Source organism: Pseudophryne corroboree, unplaced genomic scaffold (genome assembly GCF_028390025.1).
Source record: "Pseudophryne corroboree isolate aPseCor3 unplaced genomic scaffold, aPseCor3.hap2 scaffold_1877, whole genome shotgun sequence".
Classification (NCBI taxonomy): Eukaryota; Metazoa; Chordata; class Amphibia; order Anura; family Myobatrachidae; genus Pseudophryne; species Pseudophryne corroboree.
Window position 1 is genome coordinate 54,537 of NW_026968515.1, and position 22,462 is coordinate 76,998.

Sequence of the window (22,462 nt, forward strand, 5' to 3'; positions counted from 1 at the left end):
TCCAATGCACAATGCAAACTACAGGTAGTGCTGCAGGGCCCACACCCTTTTACTTGCCTTACAGAGCAGCTCTGGAGCTGTTACAGTGCCCAGCTGCTGCAAGAAATCAGCTTGAATGCTTCAGGGGCTGGGGCATAGCCAACATGAGCCCCACACCGAAGGAGGGTGGAGGTGTTTAATGCGAACTAGAGGTCATCCAAGCGCCGCAAAAGGCCGCCATGCCCTGCACGCCCCTTTTCTCTTTTTTGATATGCAGACGAGGGTTGAAGCCAACTTTGACCCACTGCTTGGATGGCATTACCATATGCAAATCAATCTGCTGCAGGCCTTCCCCCAGGAATGCTTGCACTAGTTGTTGCATTTGGTTTGTTGTTTGGGGGTGCTTCAGTATTAGGCAGCCTTCTGCCCTCCCATGTTCATCTGAAAATATGTGTTCTCCCTGCAGTTGTTGTCCCCAGATGAGAGTTCCCTTGTGCTGCCTCAGTTGAATCTCCTTTACTTGACAGAGATGTGCCTGAGCAGCGGCCCTCCCCAGCCCTATCCCAAATCATACTTATTTTGCATAGGAGATACCATGGTCATGAAGATTGTTCTCCCAGGGTGAGGTTCATTCATTGCATTCTGGGTATGCTGACCCCTGTGATTTCCCCAAATGTGGGAAACTCAACTGCATTATTTGTGGTAGTGGGGGACTGTGTTTGTGCTTTCCTCTGGTCAGCTCTGGTAAAAGTCAGATTTCTTTGTCTCAGATCTTCCTCTAGCCTTGTTCTTGTTTCGAGAGTTCCCTTGTGCTGCCTCAGTTGGATCTCCTTCACTTGACAGGGGGGTGCACGAGCAGCGACCCTCCCCAGCTCTAGCCCAACTCCTATTTACCTGCCAGGTGAGATACTATGATCAGGAAGGTGCTTCTCCCAGGGCAAGGCTCACCCATTGCACTCTGGGTGTGCTGCTCCTGCGATTTCCCCAAATGTGGGACACTTGACGGCATAATTTGTGTTTCCTCTGGTCGGCTCTCATATAATTCAGATCTCTTTGTCTCAGGTCTTTCTCCAGCCTAGTTTGCTGTCTGTTTCCACTTCTCTTTTCTTGAGCCGCTCCCTTCTATGCCCTTGCGCACTATCCTGACCTCTCCCGTCTGCTTACTTTGTGCCTTCCAACGCACAATGCATACTACAGGTAGTGCTGCAGGGCCCACACCCTTTTACATGCTTTACAGAGCAGCTCTGGAGCTGTTACAGTGCCCAGCTGCTGCAAGAAATCATCTTGAATGCTTCAGGGGCTGGGGCATAGCCAACATGAGCCCCACACCGAAGGAGGGTGGAGATGTTTAATGCGAATTAGGGGTCATCCAAGCGCCACAAAAGGACGCCATGCCCTGCACATCCCTTTTTTCTTTTCATATGCAGACGAGGGTTGAAGCCAACTTTGACCCACTGCTTGGATGACATCACCATATGCAAAACCATCTGCTGCAGGCCTTCCCCCAGGAATGCTTGCACTAGTTGTTGCATTTGGTTTGTTGTTTGGGGGTGCTTCAGTATTAGGCAGCCTTCTGCCCTCCCATGTTCATCTGAAAATATGTGTTCTCCCTGCAGTTGTTGTCCCCAGATGAGAGTTCCCTTGTGCTGCCTCAGTTGAATCTCCTTTACTTGACAGAGATGTGCCTGAGCAGCGGCCCTCCCCAGCCCTATCCCAAATCATACTTATTTTGCATAGGAGATACCATGGTCATGAAGATTGTTCTCCCAGGGTGAGGTTCATTCATTGCATTCTGGGTATGCTGACCCCTGTGATTTCCCCAAATGTGAGAAACTCGACTGCATTATTTGTGGTAGTGGGGGACTGTGTTTGTGCTTTCCTCTGGTCAGCTCTGGTAAAAGTCAGATTTATTTGTCTCAGATCTTCCTCTAGCCTTGTTCTTCTTTCGAGAGTTCCCTTGTGCTGCCTCAGTTGGATCTCCTTCACTTGACAGGGGGGTGCCCTAGCATCAACCCTCCCCAGCTCAAGCCCAACTCCTACTTACCTGCCAAGTGAGATACTATGATCATGAAGGTGCTTCTCCCAGGGCAAGGCTCACCCATTGCACTCTGGGTGTGCTGCTCCTGCGATTTCCCCAAATGTGGGAAACTTGACTGCATAATTTGTGTTTCCCCTGGTCAGCTCTCGTATAATTCAGATCTGTTTGTCTCAGGTCTCTCTCCAGCCTAGTTTGCTGTCTGTTTAAACTTCTCTTTTCTTGAGCCGCTCCCTTCTATGCCCTTGCGCATTATCTTGACTTCTCCCATCTGCTTACTTTGTGCCTTCCAATGCACAATGCGAACTACAGGTAGTGCTGCAGGGCCCACACCCTTTCACTTGCCTTACATAGCAGCTCTGGAGCTATTACAGTGCCCAGCTGCTGCAAGTAATCAGCTTGAATGCTTCATGGGCTGGGGCATAGCCAACATGAGCCCCACACCGAAGTAGGGTGGAGGTGTTTAATGCGAACTAGGGGTCATCCAAGCGCCGCAAAAGGCCGCCATGCCCTGCACGCCCCTTTTCTCTTTTCATATGCAGACGAGGGTTGAAGCCAACTTTGACCCACTGCTTGGATGACATCACCATATGCAAATCCATCTGCTGCAGGCCTTCCCCCAGGAATGCTTGTACTAGTTGTTGCATTTGGTTTGTTGTTTGGGGGTGCTTCAGTATTAGGCAGCCTTCTGCCCTCCCATGTTCATCTGAAAATATGTGTTCTCCCTGCAGTTGTTGTCCCCAGATGAGAGTTCCCTTGTGCTGCCTCAGTTGAATCTCCTTTACTTGACAGAGATGTGCCTGAGCAGCGGCCCTCCCCAGCCCTATCCCAAATCATACTTATTTTGCATAGGAGATACCATGGTCATGAAGATTGTTCTCCCAGGGTGAGGTTCATTCATTGCATTCTGGGTATGCTGACCCCTGTGATTTCCCCAAATGTGGGAAACTCGACTGCATTATTTGTGGTAGTGGGGGACTGTGTTTGTGCTTTCCTCTGGTCAGCTCTGGTAAAAGCCAGATTTCTGTGTCTCAGATCTTCCTCTAGCCTTGTTCTTCTTTCGAGAGTTCTCTTGTGCTGCCTCAGTTGGATCTCCTTCACTTGACAGGGGGGTGCCCGAGCAGCGACCCTCCTCAGCTCTTGCCCAACTCCTACTTACCTGCCAGGTGAGATACTATGATCATGAAGGTGCTTCTCCCAGGGCAAGGCTCACCCATTGCACTCTGTGTGTGCTGCTCCAGCGATTTCCCCAAATGTGGGAAACTCGACTGCATAATTTGTGTTTCCCCTGGTCGGCTCTCATATAATTCAGATCTCTTTGTCTCAGGTCTCTCTCCAGCCTAGTTTTCTGTCTGTTTCCACTTCTCTTTTCTTGAGCCGCTCCTTTCTATGCCCTTGCGCACTATCCTGACTTCTCCCGTCTGCTTACTTTGTGCCTTCCAACGCACAATGCGAACTACAGGTAGTGCTGCAGGGCCCACACCCTTTTAGTTGCCTTACAGAGCAGCTCTGGAGCTGTTACAGTGCCCAGCTGCTGCAAGAAATCAGCTTGAATGTTCTTTGTTGATTGATGGAAGAAACATCTTACAAAAACTCTCCAGATTATTGACTTTTTAAAGTTTTTCTAGGAAACGTTCTAGATGAATGCTTATTAGCGTTTGTCAGAATGTAAGTTTGCAAAGTGTCACTGTGGCGCAATCAGTTAGCGTGTTCGGTTATTATCCAAAAGGTTTGTGGTTCAATCCCACCCAAGGACGTAATTTACCTTGTTATCAGATTTTGGTGATCTTTAAGTAGACAAGTCAAAATTTCAAACCCCCTCTTGTGGTGTAGGGTACCTGGCCTTCTCTGATGTAATCAGAGTTAGATTTGATTAAGTGATTTTATAAAAAAAAACAGCTAGGAAGCACAATTTAGCAGTGGGTTGCAGAGAAAAAGAAATATGCTGGCAAAAAAATCCAATTGAGTGATTAAACAGCTCTTCATTTTCTGGCTTTATTTTTATGCTAACAAATTTGTTCTCTGAAAAGTGTCCACAAAGCCAAGTATCTGATTAACACCTTTGTAGGGATGGTTTTTCACCTATTACTAAATTAAACTTGCTTCATTGGAAAGGCAGCAAGATGCATCGTCATTTCAATATCTACTGAAATAATACAGGTTGACACCAGGAAACATTAACGCCACTGCATCCTTGCTGCTTTCTCATGTGGAAGTCTGTTTAATGTGAAAACAAGGTGATATCTAATTAGCATACAGGTAAGGAATTAAGAAAATCTTTATTTAAGGGTGAAGATGTTTCTCACAAAATCGTTGCCCCAATGCATCATTGAAATTCAAGCTGGAAAGATGATTTTAATATATCACTTGTACATTTTGTATTGCTCTTCTGGTGACAATGTAGTTTGTTTTTGTCAATTACCATTTTAATAATAGGGTAAAGAAAATTAAGTGGATTTTTGAAAGAAAACAATACTGTCAATATACTATTAAACAAATTAAAATGGTAAAAGTTATTGTACTTTAAGTAAAAATAAAAGAGCTAAAATATCAATCCCAATTTTGGATTACTTTAATTTAAAAAAAATGCATATAGCAGAGGGTAGTTTCAATCTGCCTACCTCTGGGTTATCGGCCCAGCATGCTTCCATTGCAGTACTCTGCTGCACATGTAAGTGCAAGAGATCCTGAAGCACTCACTCATCATGGGAAAGTACCAATGTGTTTCTTCGTTGGTTGATGGAAGAAACATCTTACAAAAACTCTCCAGATTATTGACTTTTTAAAGTTTTTCTAGGAAACGTTCTAGATGAATGCTTATTAGCCTTTGTCAGTATGAACTTTTTGCAAAGTGTCTCTGTGGCGCAATCGGTTAGTGTGTTTGGCTATTAACCAAAAGGTTGGTGGTTCAATCCCACCCAGGGATGTAATTGACCTTGTGATCAGATTTTGGTGATATTTAAGTAGACAAGTCAAAATTTCAAACCCCTGGTTATGGTGTGGGTACCTGGCCTTCCCTGATGTAATCAGAGTTAGATTTGATTCAGTGATTTTATAAAAACAGCTAGGAAGCACAATTTAGCGGTAGGTTGCAGAGAAAAAGAAATATGCTGGCAGAAAAATCCAATTGAGTGATTAAACAGCTCTTCATTTTCTGGCTTTATTTTTATGCTAACAAATTTGTTCTCTGAAAAGTGTCCACAAAGCCAAGTCTCTGATTAACACCTTTGTAAGGATGGTTTTTCACCTATTACTAAATTAAACTTGCTTCATTGGAAAGGCAGCAAGATGCATCCTCATTTCAATGTCTACTGAAATAATACAGGTTGACACCAGGAAACATTAACGCCACTGCATCCTTGCTGCTTTCTCATGTGGAAGTCTGTTTAATGTGAAAACAAGGTGATATCTAATTAGCACACAGGTAAGGAATTAAGAAAATCTTTATTTAAGGGTGAAGATGTTTCTCACAAAATCGTTGCCCCAATGCATCATTGAAATTCAAGCTGGAAAGATGATTTTAATATATCACTTGTACATTTTGTATTGCTCTTCTGGTGACAATGTAGTTTGTTTTTGTCAATTACCATTTTAATAATAGGGTAAAGAAAATTAAGTGGATTTTTGAAAGAAAACAATACTGTCAATATACTATTAAAACAAATTAAAATGGTAAAAGTTATTGTACTTTAAGTAAAAATAAAAGAGCCAAAATATCAATCCCAGTTTTGGATTACTTTAATTAACAAAAAAAATGCATATAGCAGAGGATAGTTTCAATCTGCCTAACTCTGGGTTATGGGCCCAGCATGCTTCCATTGCTGTACTCTGCTGCACATGTAAGTGCAAGAGATCCTGAAGCACTCACTCATCATGGGAAAGTACCAATGTGTTTCTTCGTTGGTTGATAGAAGAAACATCTTACAAAAACTCTCCAGATTATTGACTTTTTTAAGTTTTTCTAGGAAACGTTTTAGATGAATGCTTATTAGCATTTGTCAGTATGTACTTTTGCAAAGTGTCTCTGTGGCGCAATCAGTTAGTGTGTACGGCTATTAACCAAAAGGTTGGTGGTTCAATCCCACCCAGGGACGTAATTGACCTTGTTATCAGATTTTGGTGATCTTTAAGTAGACAAGTCAAATTTCATACCCCCTGTTATTGTGTAGGGTACCTGGCCTTCTCTGATGTAATCAGAGTTAGATTTGATTCAATGATTTTATAAAAACATCTAGGAAGCACAATTTAGCAGTGGGTTGCAGAGAAAAAGAAATATGCTGGCAAAAAAATCAAATTGCGTGATTAAACAGCTCTTCATTTTCTGGCTTTATTTTTATGCTAACAAATTTGTTCTCTGAAAAGTGTCCACAAAGCCAAGTCTCTGATTAACACCTTTGTAGGGATGGTTTTTCACCTATTACTAAATTAAACTTGCTTCATTGGAAAGGCAGCAAGATGCATCCTCATTTCAATGTCTACTGAAATAATACAGGTTGAAACCAGGAAACATTAACGCCACTGCATCCTTGCTGCTTTCTCATGTGGAAGTCTGTTTAATGTGAAAACAAGGTGATATCTAATTAGCACACAGGTAAGGAATTACGAAAATCTTTATTTAAGGGTGAAGATGTTTCTCACAAAATTGTTGCCCCAATGCATCATTGAAATTCAAGCTGGAAAGATGATTTTAATATATCACTTGTACATTTTGTATTGCTCTTCTGGTGACAATGTAGTTTTTTTTGTCAATTACCATTTTAATAATAGGGTAAAGAAAATTAAGTGGATTTTTGAAAGAAAACTATATTGTCAATATACTATTAAAACAAATTAAAATGGTAAAAGTTATAGTACTTTAAGTAAAAATAAAAGAGCAAAAATATCAATCCCAGTTTTGATTACTTAAATTAACAAAAAAAAATGCATATAGCAAAGGATAGTTTCAATCTGCCTACCTCTGGGTTATGGGTCCAGCATGCTTCCATTGCAGTACTCTGCTGCACATGTAAGTGCAAGAGATCCTGAAGCACTCACTCATCATGGGAAAGTACCAATGTGTTTATTCGTTGGTTGATGGAAGAAACATCTTACAAAAACTCTCCAGATTATTTATTTTTTAATGTTTTTCTAGGAAACGTTCTAGATGTATGCTTATTAGCCTTTGTCAGTATGAACTTTTTGCAAAGTGTCTCTGTGGCGCGATCGGTTAGTGTGTTCGACTATTAACCAAAAGGTTGGTGGTTCAATCCCACCCAGGGACGTAATTGACCTTGTGATCGGATTTTGGTGATATTTAAGTAGACAAGTCAAAATTTCAAACCCCCTCTTATTGTGTAGGCTACCTGGCCTTCTCTGATGTAATCAGAGTTAGATTTGATTCAGTGATTTTATAAAAAACAGCTAGGAAGCACAATTTAGCAGTGGGTTACAGAGAAAAAAAATATGCTGGCAGAAAAATCCAATTGAGTGATTAAACAGCTCTTCATTTTCTGGCTTTATTTTTATGCTAACAAATTTGTTCTCTGAAAAGTGTCCACAAAGCCAAGTCTCTGATTAACACCTTTGTAAGGATGGTTTTTCACCTATTACTAATTTAAACTTGCTTCATTGGAAAGGCAGCAAGATGCATCCTCATTTCAATGTCTACTGAAATAATACAGGTTGACACCAGGAAACATTAACGCCACTGCATCCTTGCTGCTTTCTCATGTGGAAGTCTGTTTAATGTGAAAACAAGGTGATATCTAATTAGCACACAGGTAAGGAATTAAGAAAATCTTTATTTAAGGGTGAAGATGTTTCTCACAAAATCGTTGCCCCAATGCATCATTGAAATTCAAGCTGGAAAGATGATTTTAATATATCACTTGTACATTTTGTATTGCTCTTCTGGTGACAATGTAGTTTGTTTTTGTCAATTACCATTTTAATAATAGGGTAAAGAAAATTAAGTGGATTTTTGAAAGAAAACAATACTGTCAATATACTATTAAAACAAATTAAAATGGTAAAAGTTATTGTACTTTAAGTAAAAATAAAAGAGCCAAAATATCAATCCCAGTTTTGGATTACTTTAATTAACAAAAAAAAAGCATATAGCAAAGGATAGTTTCAATCTGCCTACCTCTGGGTTATGGGCCCAGCATGCTTCCATTGCTGTACTCTGCTGCACATGTAAGTGCAAGAGATCCTGAAGCACTCACTCATCATGGGAAAGTACCAATGTGTTTCTTCGTTGGTTGATGGAAGAAACATCTTACAAAAACTCTCCAGATTATTGACTTTTTAAAGTTTTTCTAGGAAACGTTTTAGATGAATGCTTATTAGCCCTTGTCAGTATATACTTTTGCAATGTGTCTCTGTGGCGCAATTAGTTAGTGTGTACGGCTATTAACCAAAAGGTTGGTGGTTCAATCCCACCCAGGTACGTAATTGACCTTGTTATCAGATTTTGGTGATCTTTAAGTAGACAAGTCAAAATTTCAAACCCCCTGTTATGGTGTAGGGTACCTGGCCTTCTCTGATGTAATCAGAGTTAGATTTGATTCAGTGATTTTATAAAAACAGCTAGGAAGCACAATTTAGCAGTGGGTTGCAGAGAAAAAGAAATATGCTGGCAGAAAAATCCAATTGAGTGATTAAACAGCTCTTCATTTTCTGGCTTTATTTTTATGCTAACAAATTTGTTCTCTGAAAAGTGTCCACAAAGCAAAGTCTCTGATTAACACCTTTGTAGGGATGGTTTTTCACCTATTACTAAATTAAACTTGCTTCATTGGAAAGGCAGCAAGATGCATCCTCATTTCAATGTCTACTGAAATAATACAGGTTGACACCAGGAAACATTAACGCCACTGCATCCTTGCTGCTTTCTCATGTGGAAGTCTGTTTAATGCGAAAACAAGGTGATATCTAATTAGCACACAGGTAAGGAATTAAGAAAATCTTTATTTAAGGGTGAAGATGTTTCTCACAAAATCGTTGCCCCAATGCATCATTGAAATTCAAGCTGGAAAGATGATTTTAATATATCACTTGTACATTTTGTATTGCTCTTCTGGTGACAATGTAGTTTGTTTTTGTCAATTACCATTTTAATAATAGGGTAAAGAAAATTAAGTGGATTTTTGAAAGAAAACAATACTGTCAATATACTATTAAAACAAATTAAAATGGTAAAAGTTATTGTACTTTAAGTAAAAATAAAAGAGCCAAAATATCAATCCCAGTTTTGGATTACTTTAATTAACAAAAAAAAAGCATATAGCAAAGGATAGTTTCAATCTGCCTACCTCTGGGTTATGGGCCCAGCATGCTTCCATTGCTGTACTCTGCTGCACATGTAAGTGCAAGAGATCCTGAAGCACTCACTCATCATGGGAAAGTACCAATGTGTTTCTTCGTTGGTTGATAGAAGAAACATCTTACAAAAACTCTCCAGATTATTGACTTTTTTTAAGTTTTTCTAGGAAACGTTTTAGATGAATGCTTATTAGCATTTGTCAGTATGTACTTTTGCAAAGTGTCTCTGTGGCGCAATCAGTTAGTGTGTACGGCTATTAACCAAAAGGTTGGTGGTTCAATCCCACCCAGGGAAGTAATTGACCTTGTTATCAGATTTTGGTGATCTTTAAGTAGACAAGTCAAATTTCATACCCCCTGTTATTGTGTAGGGTACCTGGCCTTATCTGATGTAATCAGAGTTAGATTTGATTCAATGATTTTATAAAAACATCTAGGAAGCACAATTTAGCAGTGGGTTGCAGAGAAAAAGAAATATGCTGGCAAAAAAATCAAATTGCGTGATTAAACAGCTCTTCATTTTCTGGCTTTATTTTTATGCTAACAAATTTGTTCTCTGAAAAGTGTCCACAAAGCCAAGTCTCTGATTAACACCTTTGTAGGGATGGTTTTTCACCTATTACTAAATTAAACTTGCTTCATTGGAAAGGCAGCAAGATGCATCCTCATTTCAATGTCTACTGAAATAATACAGGTTGAAACCAGGAAACATTAACGCCACTGCATCCTTGCTGCTTTCTCATGTGGAAGTCTGTTTAATGTGAAAACAAGGTGATATCTAATTAGCACACAGGTAAGGAATTACGAAAATCTTTATTTAAGGGTGAAGATGTTTCTCACAAAATTGTTGCCCCAATGCATCATTGAAATTCAAGCTGGAAAGATGATTTTAATATATCACTTGTACATTTTGTATTGCTCCTCTGGTGACAATGTAGTTTTTTTTGTCAATTACCATTTTAATAATAGGGTAAAGAAAATTAAGTGGATTTTTGAAAGAAAACTATACTGTCAATATACTATTAAAACAAATTAAAATGGTAAAAGTTATTGTACTTTAAGTAAAAATAAAAGAGCAAAAATATCAATCCCAGTTTTGATTACTTAAATTAACAAAAAAAAAATGCATATAGCAAAGGATAGTTTCAATCTGCCTACCTCTGGGTTATGGGTCCAGCATGCTTCCATTGCAGTACTCTGCTGCACATGTAAGTGCAAGAGATCCTGAAGCACTCACTCATCATGGGAAAGTACCAATGTGTTTATTCGTTGGTTGATGGAAGAAACATCTTACAAAAACTCTCCAGATTATTTATTTTTTAATGTTTTTCTAGGAAACGTTCTAGATGTATGTTTATTAGCCTTTGTCAGTATGTACTTTTTGCAAAGTGTCTCTGTGGCGCGATCGGTTAGTGTGTTCGACTATTAACCAAAAGGTTGGTGGTTCAATCCCACCCAGGGACGTAATTGACCTTGTGATCAGATTTTGGTGATATTTAAGTAGACAAGTCAAAATTTCAAACCCCCTCTTATTGTGTAGGGTACCTGGCCTTCTCTGATGTAATCAGAGTTAGATTTGATTTAGTGATTTTATAAAAACAGCTAGGAAGCACAATTTAGCAGTGGGTTGCAGAGAAAAAGAAATATGCTGGCAGAAAAATCCAATTGAGTGATTAAACAGCTCTTCATTTTCTGGCTTTATTTTTATGCTAACAAATGTGTTCTCTGAAAAGTGTCCACAAAGCAAAGTCTCTGATTAACACCTATGTAGGGATGGTTTTTCACCTATTACTAAATTAAACTTGCTTCATTGGAAAGGCAGCAAGATGCATCCTCATTTCAATGTCTACTGAAATAATACAGGTTGACACCAGGAAACATTAACGCCACTGCATCCTTGCTGCTTTCTCATGTGGAAGTCTGTTTAATGTGAAAACAAGGTGATATCTAATTAGCACACAGGTAAGGAATTAAGAAAATCTTTATTTAAGGGTGAAGATGTTTCTCACAAAATCGTTGCCCCAATGCATCATTGAAATTCAAGCTGGAAAGATGATTTTAATATATCACTTGTACATTTTGTATTGCTCTTCTGGTGACAATGTAGTTTGTTTTTGTCAATTACCATTTTAATAATAGGGTAAAGAAAATTAAGTGGATTTTTGAAAGAAAACAATACTGTCAATATACTATTAAAACAAATTAAAATGGTAAAAGTTATTGTACTTTAAGTAAAAATAAAAGAGCCAAAATATCAATCCCAGTTTTGGATTACTTTAATTAACAAAAAAAAAATGCATATAGCAGAGGATAGTTTCAATCTGCCTACCTCTGGGTTATGGGCCCAGCATGCTTCCATTGCTGTACTCTGCTGCACATGTAAGTGCAAGAGATCCTGAAGCACTCACTCATCATGGGAAAGTACCAATGTGTTTCTTCGTTGGTTGATAGAAGAAACATCTTACAAAAACTCTCCAGATTATTGACTTTTTTTAAGTTTTTCTAGGAAACGTTTTAGATGAATGCTTATTAGCATTTGTCAGTATGGACTTTTGCAAAGTGTCTCTGTGGCGCAATCAGTTAGTGTGTACGGCTATTAACCAAAAGGTTGGTGGTTCAATCCCACCCAGGGACGTAATTGACCTTGTTATCAGATTTTGGTGATCTTTAAGTAGACAAGTCAAATTTCATACCCCCTGTTATTGTGTAGGGTACCTGGCCTTCTCTGATGTAATCAGAGTTAGATTTGATTCAATGATTTTATAAAAACATCTAGGAAGCACAATTTAGCAGTGGGTTGCAGAGAAAAAGAAATATGCTGGCAAAAAAATCAAATTGCGTGATTAAACAGCTCTTCATTTTCTGGCTTTATTTTTATGCTAACAAATTTGTTCTCTGAAAAGTGTCCACAAAGCCAAGTCTCTGCTTAACACCTTTGTAGGGATGGTTTTTCACCTATTACTAAATTAAACTTGCTTCATTGGAAAGGCAGCAAGATGCATCCTCATTTCAATGTCTACTGAAATAATACAGGTTGACACCAGGAAACATTAACGCCACTGCATCCTTGCTGCTTTCTCATGTGGAAGTCTGTTTAATGTGAAAACAAGGTGATATCTAATTAGCACACAGGTAAGGAATTACGAAAATCTTTATTTAAGGGTGAAGATGTTTCTCACAAAATTGTTGCCCCAATGCATCATTGAAATTCAAGCTGGAAAGATGATTTTAATATATCACTTGTACATTTTGTATTGCTCTTCTGGTGACAATGTAGTTTTTTTTGTCAATTACCATTTTAATAATAGGGTAAAGAAAATTAAGTGGATTTTTGAAAGAAAACTATACTGTCAATATACTATTAAAACAAATTAAAATGGTAAAAGTTATTGTACTTTAAGTAAAAATAAAAGAGCAAAAATATCAATCCCAGTTTTGATTACTTAAATTAACAAAAAAAAATGCATATAGCAAAGGATAGTTTCAATCTGCCTACCTCTGGGTTATGGGTCCAGCATGCTTCCATTGCAGTACTCTGCTGCACATGTAAGTGCAAGAGATCCTGAAGCACTCACTCATCATGGGAAAGTACCAATGTGTTTATTCGTTGGTTGATGGAAGAAACATCTTACAAAAACTCTCCAGATTATTTATTTTTTAATGTTTTTCTAGGAAACGTTCTAGATGTATGCTTATTAGCCTTTGTCAGTATGTACTTTTTGCAAAGTGTCTCTGTGGCGCGATCGGTTAGTGTGTTCGACTATTAACCAAAAGGTTGGTGGTTCAATCCCACCCAGGGACGTAATTGACCTTGTGATCAGATTTTGGTGATATTTAAGTAGACAAGTCAAAATTTCAAACCCCCTCTTATTGTGTAGGGTACCTGGCCTTCTCTGATGTAATCAGAGTTAGATTTGATTCAGTGATTTTATAAAAACAGCTAGGAAGCACAATTTAGCAGTGGGTTGCAGAGAAAAAGAAATATGCTGGCAGAAAAATCCAATTGAGTGATTAAACAGCTCTTCATTTTCTGGCTTTATTTTTATGCTAACAAATTTGTTCTCTGAAAAGTGTCCACAAAGCCAAGTCTCTGATTAACACCTTTGTAGGGATGGTTTTTCACCTATTACTAAATTAAACTTGCTTCATTGGAAAGGCAGCAAGATGCATCCTCATTTCAATGTCTACTGAAATAATACAAGTTGACACCAGGAAACATTAACGCCACTGCATCCTTGCTGCTTTCTCATGTGGAAGTCTGTTTAATGCGAAAACAAGGTGATATCTAATTATCACACAGGTAAGGAATTAAGAAAATCTTTATTTAAGGGTGAAGATGTTTCTCACAAAATCGTTGCCCCAATGCATCATTGAAATTCAAGCTGGAAAGATGATTTTAATATATCACTTGTACATTTTGTATTGCTCTTCTGGTGACAATGTAGTTTGTTTTTGTCAATTACCATTTTAATAATAGGGTAAAGAAAATTAAGTGGATTTTTGAAAGAAAACAATACTGTCAATATACTATTAAAACAAATTAAAATGGTAAAAGTTATTGTACTTTAAGTAAAAATAAAAGAGCCAAAATATCAATCCCAGTTTTGGATTACTTTAATTAACAAAAAAAAAGCATATAGCAAAGGATAGTTTCAATCTGCCTACCTCTGGGTTATGGGCCCAGCATGCTTCCATTGCTGTACTCTGCTGCACATGTAAGTGCAAGAGATCCTGAAGCACTCACTCATCATGGGAAAGTACCAATGTGTTTCTTCGTTGGTTGATGGAAGAAACATCTTACAAAAACTCTCCAGATTATTGACTTTTTAAAGTTTTTCTAGGAAACGTTTTAGATGAATGCTTATTAGCCCTTGTCAGTATATACTTTTGCAATGTGTCTCTGTGGCGCAATTAGTTAGTGTGTACGGCTATTAACCAAAAGGTTGGTGGTTCAATCCCACCCAGGTACGTAATTGACCTTGTTATCAGATTTTGGTGATCTTTAAGTAGACAAGTCAAAATTTCAAACCCCCTGTTATGGTGTAGGGTACCTGGCCTTCTCTGATGTAATCAGAGTTAGATTTGATTCAGTGATTTTATAAAAACAGCTAGGAAGCACAATTTAGCAGTGGGTTGCAGAGAAAAAGAAATATGCTGGCAGAAAAATCCAATTGAGTGATTAAACAGCTCTTCATTTTCTGGCTTTATTTTTATGCTAACAAATTTGTTCTCTGAAAAGTGTCCACAAAGCAAAGTCTCTGATTAACACCTTTGTAGGGATGGTTTTTCACCTATTACTAAATTAAACTTGCTTCATTGGAAAGGCAGCAAGATGCATCCTCATTTCAATGTCTACTGAAATAATACAGGTTGACACCAGGAAACATTAACGCCACTGCATCCTTGCTGCTTTCTCATGTGGAAGTCTGTTTAATGCGAAAACAAGGTGATATCTAATTAGCACACAGGTAAGGAATTAAGAAAATCTTTATTTAAGGGTGAAGATGTTTCTCACAAAATCGTTGCCCCAATGCATCATTGAAATTCAAGCTGGAAAGATGATTTTAATATATCACTTGTACATTTTGTATTGCTCTTCTGGTGACAATGTAGTTTGTTTTTGTCAATTACCATTTTAATAATAGGGTAAAGAAAATTAAGTGGATTTTTGAAAGAAAACAATACTGTCAATATACTATTAAAACAAATTAAAATGGTAAAAGTTATTGTACTTTAAGTAAAAATAAAAGAGCCAAAATATCAATCCCAGTTTTGGATTACTTTAATTAACAAAAAAAAAGCATATAGCAAAGGATAGTTTCAATCTGCCTACCTCTGGGTTATGGGCCCAGCATGCTTCCATTGCTGTACTCTGCTGCACATGTAAGTGCAAGAGATCCTGAAGCACTCACTCATCATGGGAAAGTACCAATGTGTTTCTTCGTTGGTTGATAGAAGAAACATCTTACAAAAACTCTCCAGATTATTGACTTTTTTTAAGTTTTTCTAGGAAACGTTTTAGATGAATGCTTATTAGCATTTGTCAGTATGTACTTTTGCAAAGTGTCTCTGTGGCGCAATCAGTTAGTGTGTACGGCTATTAACCAAAAGGTTGGTGGTTCAATCCCACCCAGGGAAGTAATTGACCTTGTTATCAGATTTTGGTGATCTTTAAGTAGACAAGTCAAATTTCATACCCCCTGTTATTGTGTAGGGTACCTGGCCTTATCTGATGTAATCAGAGTTAGATTTGATTCAATGATTTTATAAAAACATCTAGGAAGCACAATTTAGCAGTGGGTTGCAGAGAAAAAGAAATATGCTGGCAAAAAAATCAAATTGCGTGATTAAACAGCTCTTCATTTTCTGGCTTTATTTTTATGCTAACAAATTTGTTCTCTGAAAAGTGTCCACAAAGCCAAGTCTCTGATTAACACCTTTGTAGGGATGGTTTTTCACCTATTACTAAATTAAACTTGCTTCATTGGAAAGGCAGCAAGATGCATCCTCATTTCAATGTCTACTGAAATAATACAGGTTGAAACCAGGAAACATTAACGCCACTGCATCCTTGCTGCTTTCTCATGTGGAAGTCTGTTTAATGTGAAAACAAGGTGATATCTAATTAGCACACAGGTAAGGAATTACGAAAATCTTTATTTAAGGGTGAAGATGTTTCTCACAAAATTGTTGCCCCAATGCATCATTGAAATTCAAGCTGGAAAGATGATTTTAATATATCACTTGTACATTTTGTATTGCTCTTCTGGTGACAATGTAGTTTTTTTTGTCAATTACCATTTTAATAATAGGGTAAAGAAAATTAAGTGGATTTTTGAAAGAAAACTATACTGTCAATATACTATTAAAACAAATTAAAATGGTAAAAGTTATTGTACTTTAAGTAAAAATAAAAGAGCAAAAATATCAATCCCAGTTTTGATTACTTAAATTAACAAAAAAAAAATGCATATAGCAAAGGATAGTTTCAATCTGCCTACCTCTGGGTTATGGGTCCAGCATGCTTCCATTGCAGTACTCTGCTGCACATGTAAGTGCAAGAGATCCTGAAGCACTCACTCATCATGGGAAAGTACCAATGTGTTTATTCGTTGGTTGATGGAAGAAACATCTTACAAAAACTCTCCAGATTATTTATTTTTTAATGTTTTTCTAGGAAACGTTCTAGATGTATGTTTATTAGCCTTTGTCAGTATGTACTTTTTGCAAAGTGTCTCTGTGGCGCGATCGGTTAGTGTGTTCGACTATTAACCAAAAGGTTGGTGGTTCAATCCCACCCAGGGACGTAATTGACCTTGTGATCAGATTTTGGTGATATTTAAGTAGACAAGTCAAAATTTCAAACCCCCTCTTATTGTGTAGGGTACCTGGCCTTCTCTGATGTAATCAGAGTTAGATTTGATTTAGTGATTTTATAAAAACAGCTAGGAAGCACAATTTAGCAGTGGGTTGCAGAGAAAAAGAAATATGCTGGCAGAAAAATCCAATTGAGTGATTAAACAGCTCTTCATTTTCTGGCTTTATTTTTATGCTAACAAATGTGTTCTCTGAAAAGTGTCCACAAAGCAAAGTCTCTGATTAACACCTATGTAGGGATGGTTTTTCACCTATTACTAAATTAAACTTGCTTCATTGGAAAGGCAGCAAGATGCATCCTCATTTCAATGTCTACTGAAATAATACAGGTTGACACCAGGAAACATTAACGCCACTGCATCCTTGCTGCTTTCTCATGTGGAAGTCTGTTTAATGTGAAAACAAGGTGATATCTAATTAGCACACAGGTAAGGAATTAAGAAAATCTTTATTTAAGGGTGAAGATGTTTCTCACAAAATCGTTGCCCCAATGCATCATTGAAATTCAAGCTGGAAAGATGATTTTAATATATCACTTGTACATTTTGTATTGCTCTTCTGGTGACAATGTAGTTTGTTTTTGTCAATTACCATTTTAATAATAGGGTAAAGAAAATTAAGTGGATTTTTGAAAGAAAACAATACTGTCAATATACTATTAAAACAAATTAAAATGGTAAAAGTTATTGTACTTTAAGTAAAAATAAAAGAGCCAAAATATCAATCCCAGTTTTGGATTACTTTAATTAACAAAAAAAAAATGCATATAGCAGAGGATAGTTTCAATCTGCCTACCTCTGGGTTATGGGCCCAGCATGCTTCCATTGCTGTACTCTGCTGCACATGTAAGTGCAAGAGATCCTGAAGCACTCACTCATCATGGGAAAGTACCAATGTGTTTCTTCGTTGGTTGATAGAAGAAACATCTTACAAAAACTCTCCAGATTATTGACTTTTTTTAAGTTTTTCTAGGAAACGTTTTAGATGAATGCTTATTAGCATTTGTCAGTATGGACTTTTGCAAAGTGTCTCTGTGGCGCAATCAGTTAGTGTGTACGGCTATTAACCAAAAGGTTGGTGGTTCAATCCCACCCAGGGACGTAATTGACCTTGTTATCAGATTTTGGTGATCTTTAAGTAGACAAGTCAAATTTCATACCCCCTGTTATTGTGTAGGGTACCTGGCCTTCTCTGATGTAATCAGAGTTAGATTTGATTCAATGATTTTATAAAAACATCTAGGAAGCACAATTTAGCAGTGGGTTGCAGAGAAAAAGAAATATGCTGGCAAAAAAATCAAATTGCGTGATTAAACAGCTCTTCATTTTCTGGCTTTATTTTTATGCTAACAAATTTGTTCTCTGAAAAGTGTCCACAAAGCCAAGTCTCTGATTAACACCTTTGTAGGGATGGTTTTTCACCTATTACTAAATTAAACTTGCTTCATTGGAAAGGCAGCAAGATGCATCCTCATTTCAATGTCTACTGAAATAATACAGGTTGACACCAGGAAACATTAACGCCACTGCATCCTTGCTGCTTTCTCATGTGGAAGTCTGTTTAATGTGAAAACAAGGTGATATCTAATTAGCACACAGGTAAGGAATTACGAAAATCTTTATTTAAGGGTGAAGATGTTTCTCACAAAATTGTTGCCCCAATGCATCATTGAAATTCAAGCTGGAAAGATGATTTTAATATATCACTTGTACATTTTGTATTGCTCTTCTGGTGACAATGTAGTTTTTTTTGTCAATTACCATTTTAATAATAGGGTAAAGAAAATTAAGTGGATTTTTGAAAGAAAACTATACTGTCAATATACTATTAAAACAAATTAAAATGGTAAAAGTTATTGTACTTTAAGTAAAAATAAAAGAGCAAAAATATCAATCCCAGTTTTGATTACTTAAATTAACAAAAAAAAATGCATATAGCAAAGGATAGTTTCAATCTGCCTACCTCTGGGTTATGGGTCCAGCATGCTTCCATTGCAGTACTCTGCTGCACATGTAAGTGCAAGAGATCCTGAAGCACTCACTCATCATGGGAAAGTACCAATGTGTTTATTCGTTGGTTGATGGAAGAAACATCTTACAAAAACTCTCCAGATTATTTATTTTTTAATGTTTTTCTAGGAAACGTTCTAGATGTATGCTTATTAGCCTTTGTCAGTATGTACTTTTTGCAAAGTGTCTCTGTGGCGCGATCGGTTAGTGTGTTCGACTATTAACCAAAAGGTTGGTGGTTCAATCCCACCCAGGGACGTAATTGACCTTGTGATCAGATTTTGGTGATATTTAAGTAGACAAGTCAAAATTTCAAACCCCCTCTTATTGTGTAGGGTACCTGGCCTTCTCTGATGTAATCAGAGTTAGATTTGATTCAGTGATTTTATAAAAACAGCTAGGAAGCACAATTTAGCAGTGGGTTGCAGAGAAAAAGAAATATGCTGGCAGAAAAATCCAATTGAGTGATTAAACAGCTCTTCATTTTCTGGCTTTATTTTTATGCTAACAAATTTGTTCTCTGAAAAGTGTCCACAAAGCCAAGTCTCTGATTAACACCTTTGTAGGGATGGTTTTTCACCTATTACTAAATTAAACTTGCTTCATTGGAAAGGCAGCAAGATGCATCCTCATTTCAATGTCTACTGAAATAATACAAGTTGACACCAGGAAACATTAACGCCACTGCATCCTTGCTGCTTTCTCATGTGGAAGTCTGTTTAATGCGAAAACAAGGTGATATCTAATTATCACACAGGTAAGGAATTAAGAAAATCTTTATTTAAGGGTGAAGATGTTTCTCACAAAATCGTTGCCCCAATGCATCATTGAAATTCAAGCTGGAAAGATGATTTTAATATATCACTTGTACATTTTGTATTGCTCTTCTGGTGACAATGTAGTTTGTTTTTGTCAATTACCATTTTAATAATAGGGTAAAGAAAATTAAGTGGATTTTTGAAAGAAAACAATACTGTCAATATACTATTAAAACAAATTAAAATGGTAAAAGTTATTGTACTTTAAGTAAAAATAAAAGAGCCAAAATATCAATCCCAGTTTTGGATTACTTTAATTAACAAAAAAAAAGCATATAGCAAAGGATAGTTTCAATCTGCCTACCTCTGGGTTATGGGCCCAGCATGCTTCCATTGCTGTACTCTGCTGCACATGTAAGTGCAAGAGATCCTGAAGCACTCACTCATCATGGGAAAGTACCAATGTGTTTCTTCGTTGGTTGATGGAAGAAACATCTTACAAAAACTCTCCAGATTATTGACTTTTTAAAGTTTTTCTAGGAAACGTTTTAGATGAATGCTTATTAGCCTTTGTCAGTATGCCCTTTCGCAAAGTGTCTTTGTGGCGCAATCAGTTAGTGTGTATGGCTTTTAACTAAAAGGTTGGTGGTTCAATCCCACCCAGGGATGTAATTGATCTTGTTATCAGATTTTGGTGATCTTTAAGTAGACAAGTCAAAATTTCAAACCCCCTCTTATGGTGTAGGGTACCTGGCCTTCTCTGATGTAATCAGAGTTAGATTTGATTCATTGATTTTATAAAAACAGCTAGGAAGCACAATTTAGCAGTGGTTTGCAGAGAAAAAAAATATGCTGGCAGAAAAATCCAATTGAGTGATTAAACAGCTCTTCATTTTCTTGCTTTATTTTTATGCTAACAAATTTGTTCTCTGAAAAGTGTCCACAAAGCCAAGTCTCTGATTAACACCTTTGTAAGGATGGTTTTTCACCTATTACTAAATTAAACTTGCTTCATTGGAAAGGCAGCAAGATGCATCCTCATTTCAATGTCTACTGAAATAATACAAGTTGACACCAGGAAACATTAATGCCACTGCATCCTTGCTGCTTTCTCATGTGGAAGTCTGTTTAATGCGAAAACAAGGTGATATCTAATTATCACACAGGTAAGGAATTAAGAAAATCTTTATTTAAGGGTGAAGATGTTTCTCACAAAATCGTTGCCCCAATGCATCATTGAAATTCAAGCTGGAAAGATGATTTTAATTTATCACTTGTACATTTTGTATTGCTCTTCTGGTGACAATGTAGTTTGTTTTTGTCAATTACCATTTTAATAATAGGGTAAAGAAAATGAAGTGGATTTTTGAAAGAAAACAATACTGTCAATATACTATTAAAAAAAATTAAAATGGTAAAAGTTATTGTACTTTAAGTAAAAATAAAAGAGCCAAAATATCAATCCCAGTTTTGGATTACTTTAATTAACAAAAAAAAAATGCATATAGCAGAGGATAGTTTCAATCTGCCTACCTCTGGGTTATGGGCCCAGCATGCTTCCATTGCTGTACTCTGCTGCACATGTTAGTGCAAGAGATCCTGAAGCACTCACTCATCATGGGAAAGTACCAATGTGTTTCTTCGTTGGTTGATAGAAGAAACATCTTACAAAAACTCTCCAGATTATTGACTTTTTTAAGTTTTTCTAGGAAACGTTTTAGATGAATGCTTATTAGCCTTTGTCAGTATAGAATTTTGCAAAGTGTCTCTGTGGCGCAATCAGTTAGTATGTACGGCTATTAATCAAAAGGTTGGTGGTTCAATCCCACCCAGGGACCTAATTGACCTTGTTATCAGATTTTGGTGATCTTTAAGTAGACAAGTCAAAATTTCAAACCCCCTGTTATGGTGTAGGGTACCTGGCCTTCTCTGATGTAATCAGAGTTAGATTTGATTCAGTAATTTTATAAAAACAGCTAGGAAGCACAATTTAGCAGTGGGTTGCAGAGAAAAAGAAATATGCTGGCAGAAAAATCCAATTGAGTGATTAAACAGCTCTTCATTTTCTGGCTTTATTTTTATGCTAACAAATTTGTTCTCTGAAAAGTGTCCACAAAGCCAAGTCTCTGATTAACACCTTTGTAGGGATGGTTTTTCACCTATTACTAAATTAAACTTGCTTCATTGGAAAGGCAGCAAGATGTATCCTCATTTCAATGTCTACTGAAATAATACAGGTTGACACCAGGAAACATTAACGCCACTGCATCCTTGCTGCTTTCTCATGTGGAAGTCTGTTTAATGTGAAAACAAGGTGATATCTAATTAGCACACAGGTAAGGAATTAAGAAAATCTTTATTTAAGGGTGAAGATGTTTCTCACAAAATTGTTGACCCAATGCATCATTGAAATTCAAGCTGGAAAGATGATTTTAATATATCACTTGTACATTTTGTATTGCTCTTCTGGTGACAATGTAGTTTGTTTTTGTCAATTACCATTTTAATAATAGGGTAAAGAAAATGAAGTGGATTTTTGAAAGAAAACAATACTGTCAATATACTATTAAAACAAATTAAAATGGTAAAAGTTATTGTACTTTAAGTAAAAATAAAAGAGCCAAAATATCAATCCCAGTTTTGGATTACTTTAATTAACAAAAAAAAATGCATATAGCAGAGGATAGTTTCAATCTGCCTACCTCTGGGTTATGAGCCCAGCATGCTTCCATTGCAGTACTCTGCTGCACATGTAAGTGCAAGAGATCCTGAAGCACTCACTCATCATGGGAAAGTACCAATGTGTTTCTTCGTTGGTTGATGGAAGAAACATCTTACAAAAACTCTCCAGATTATTGACTTTTTAAAGTTTTTCTAGGAAACGTTTTAGATTAATGCTTATTAGCCTTTGTCAGTACGGACTTTTGCAAAGTGTCTCTGTGGCGCAATCAGTTAGTATGTACGGCTATTAACCATAAGGTTGGTGGTTCAATCCAACCCAG

General features: G+C 37.1%; 6 non-coding genes and 1 pseudogene across 6 annotated transcripts; all 7 read left to right on the top strand.

The window, feature by feature from the left end:
- Positions 1-549: 549 nt before the first annotated feature.
- Positions 550-713, top strand: LOC135003515 (U1 spliceosomal RNA). The gene has a single exon (XR_010204530.1). It is a non-coding gene; the product is annotated as a U1 spliceosomal RNA (small nuclear RNA).
- A 152-nt stretch (positions 714-865) lies between these two features.
- On the top strand, positions 866-1,028 carry LOC135003562 (U1 spliceosomal RNA). The gene has a single exon (XR_010204570.1). It is a non-coding gene; the product is annotated as a U1 spliceosomal RNA (small nuclear RNA).
- Positions 1,029-1,699: 671 nt separating this feature from the next.
- On the top strand, positions 1,700-1,863 carry LOC135003529 (U1 spliceosomal RNA). Its single transcript, XR_010204542.1, has one exon. It is a non-coding gene; the product is annotated as a U1 spliceosomal RNA (small nuclear RNA).
- Positions 1,864-2,015: 152 nt separating this feature from the next.
- On the top strand, positions 2,016-2,178 carry LOC135003553 (U1 spliceosomal RNA). The gene has a single exon (XR_010204565.1). It is a non-coding gene; the product is annotated as a U1 spliceosomal RNA (small nuclear RNA).
- Positions 2,179-2,849: 671 nt separating this feature from the next.
- On the top strand, positions 2,850-3,013 carry LOC135003524 (U1 spliceosomal RNA). The gene has a single exon (XR_010204537.1). It is a non-coding gene; the product is annotated as a U1 spliceosomal RNA (small nuclear RNA).
- A 152-nt stretch (positions 3,014-3,165) lies between these two features.
- On the top strand, positions 3,166-3,307 carry LOC135003556 (U1 spliceosomal RNA; annotated as a pseudogene).
- Positions 3,308-4,867: 1,560 nt separating this feature from the next.
- TRNAN-AUU (transfer RNA asparagine (anticodon AUU)) lies at positions 4,868-4,941 on the top strand. The gene has a single exon. It is a non-coding gene; the product is annotated as a tRNA-Asn (tRNA).
- The last annotated feature ends 17,521 nt before the right edge of the window (positions 4,942-22,462 follow it).